Raw genomic sequence first — 2,874 nt, 5'->3', positions numbered from 1 at the left:
TTGTTCCTTAACCTCATGAGCGAATCATTTCTTTTTTGTGAGTGATTCCTCTGCAATTTCCGCCTCTGCAAACCAGCCTCTTGTGACGCTTATTTGGGTTTACGCTCTCATTAGCTGCATCTGGGGTTTGCTAAACAGCTAAAGATGCGAGGGGATGGGGGAAGGGCCGGATCCTGCCCTCAGACAGGCTGGTGCTGCTCCTCTCTGAGCTGCAGATCTGCCCTGCTTTGAACCCAACGTCAGCTCCAGCCTTGGACCCCAGGTCCCTCATCCCCTCCTGCCCAGGAGCCCGATTTCGGCTCCGCTGTGGCCGGCAGCAGCTCCCTATGAAAACCGTAGGGGCAGCATGGATGAAGCCAGCCCTCTCCAGCCCAGCACCTTTGGGCTGCCAGGAACCTGCAGCTGGGCACCTCCAGGCCAGCACATCTCACTGCCATCAGCAAGTTTATCCTCCGTGAGTTTATCTAATTGCTCTTTCAAGCCCCTTTTTCCTACACAACACCCTGAGGCCACGACTCCTGCTGCAGCGCTGAGCTCCCAGGGGCTGCGTGCTGCTTTCGGACCACGGGCTCACGGCACGGCCGCACGCATGGAGCAGCCCTGCTCCATGGACAGGGCTGAGCTCACGTGCCTCCGCAGCCGAGACGGCTGCCACACAAACCCTGGCGCTGGCGTTCAGGGACGTGGGTGCGCGCAGGGCTGCGCTCTGCCCTGCCCAAGCGGGTAGGTCCCCGCGGTGTCCTCTCTGGCACCCTTCCAGAGCCATTTAGGTCAGAAGAGCAGCAGGCCCAGGACATCTGCAGCAAGACTGGCTGATTTCTTGCTTTCCCCCCCTGTTGGTTTCCTTGTAGGTTTGTTACAGAAGCTACACTTACAGCCTGAACATTGCAAGTGATGCTGATGAAGGGGAAGCAGAGAGGCAAGGCACAGCCAAAAAGGGAGGCAACCCAAAAAGGAAGCAAACTGCCCCAAAGGATGGGCAGAGCAACACATTTTGGTCACTGCACAGCAAACAGGAGCTGGGATATGCTCTGCCCCCCACGCTGATGGCTTCTGTGGGGCACAGGAGTACCCACAGCGGCTGCCCGCACACAACCAAGCCGGAGCATCCCCGAGCGGCTGCAGACCCCGCTGCTCGGCAGCTCTGCCCTGGCCCCAAGCCTCTCCGCGGCATTCCCATGGCCCACGGGCAGCCAAGACCTGCTGGGAGATGCCTCCGTGGAGCAGAGCACCACAAAATGCTTGAGCACCCCAGGACATCCCAATGGCGAGGTGCGTTGTGCCAGGGAAACAGGAGCCTGGATCTGAGGGTGGCAGAGCCTGCTCCTCCCGGGCTCCGGGATGGAGCCGCGCCAGCCCTCCCATGCTGCTCAGATTCAGGCGCAGCAAGAACCAGACGCCTCCCTGGCGCTTCCAGTGCCCAGGAGATAGTTTTCAGTCTGATAACATCCAAATGGGGGTTTCTGGGATCTTTGACTACTTTAAAATAGCTTCGTTCGCAGAATCGTTTGCCAATAAAAAGTGGGTCAGCTGCTCGAGTGTTTTAAGAAAAACAAAAAAATTTCAAAGCATATGAAGTCCCCCATTGCTGCCACGTATAGAAATCTCCTGCCTTTACACCAGCGCCTGGGTTCACGCTAACAGGCAATTCCTGTATTCCTTCAATGCCTAGTGCTGCACGGGAGCCCTGAAATGCTTGGCAGGGCGGCAGGCATTTGCAGAACGAGCAGTTCTCCCACCTAAATGGCTCCGGTGGTGCGCAGAGGACCGCTCCGCACGTGATGCTCCCGGGGAAGCCACGGAAGAGGACTTCCACACCGAAGAGAGCCACGACCCAGCGCAGCCCTGGCGCCCAGCGTGCGAGGCCATCCCGGCCTCCCACGGGGCCAGCTCTCTGCTCCAGGCAGAGAGGGGCTCCCGTACGGGGGAGGACGGATCTGGGATTTAAGGGAGACACTGCTCGGCAGGGACCAGCGCAGCCCTTCCAGCGCACTGGGGAGCGAGGGAGGTGCCCCGGCCAGGGCAGGCTGGGCTCCCCGGTGCTGCAAGCCGGACAGGGCTACAGGGTGCCGGCAGCGCTGGCAGCCCCAGAGGCAAGACCAGTGCACCTGTGCTTGCTGCAGCGCCCGAAGGACCGGCTCCAGACAGGGCAGCACAGGGCGCTCGGGCCTGGGGCCTCTCAGCACCTACGCGTGGCCCCGGAAAGCGACAAGCAGAAACGCCGAGGGCTGGGGCAGCGCCAACCGCGATCCGGCGGGTCAAAGCACCACGAGGGGCTCACGGGGCCCCTCCATCCTGGGGCACCTGCTGCCAGCGCGGAGCCCCAGTCCCTGCCTGCAGGACACAGGAGCACGAGCACGGGACGGGGAAGCCGACGCTGGCAGGCAGCCGCTAAGGCTCCACGGGCCGAGCACGACTGCACGCGACACAGCTGCTGGAGCTCCAGCCAGGACAGGGGCTTGGGACAGGCTTCCCCACAGGAAAACGCCCGTTGAAAAACACAGACTGTTCTCAAGCACCGCAAAAGCCACCAGCATGCAAACCAGGAGGGGTCTGAGCTGCAAACTCCACGCTCAAATCACGAGCTGGCCACAGCACCCAGCTCTCCCCGTCCTGCTTGGAGGATTATAAAGTGCTGAAGGGGGAGGGGGGCCTCCCAAGTGGGGCACCAGCCCCCCAGACGGGGCGAGGACGGGGGGGGGGAGGGTCTCTCCCGAGCCCGCCGCGGGGCCCGGCCCAGGCAGCCGCCGCCCCGGCGGTGTCGGGCTGCCCGGCCAGGGAAGCCGGTTCCCGCAGCGGCACCCGTGCAGGCCGGCAGCAGCGGGGGGAGGGGGGTCTCGTCCGCCTGGGCCGGGCCGGAGGGGCCGCCAGGAG

The sequence above is a fragment of the Rhea americana genome, unplaced genomic scaffold, assembly GCF_003343005.1.
Source record: "Rhea americana isolate MKP2758 unplaced genomic scaffold, rheAme1 scaffold_446, whole genome shotgun sequence".
Taxonomy (NCBI): domain Eukaryota; kingdom Metazoa; phylum Chordata; class Aves; order Rheiformes; family Rheidae; genus Rhea; species Rhea americana.
The sequence above is the reverse complement of the archived record's forward strand: the minus strand, read 5'-3'. Positions refer to the sequence as shown.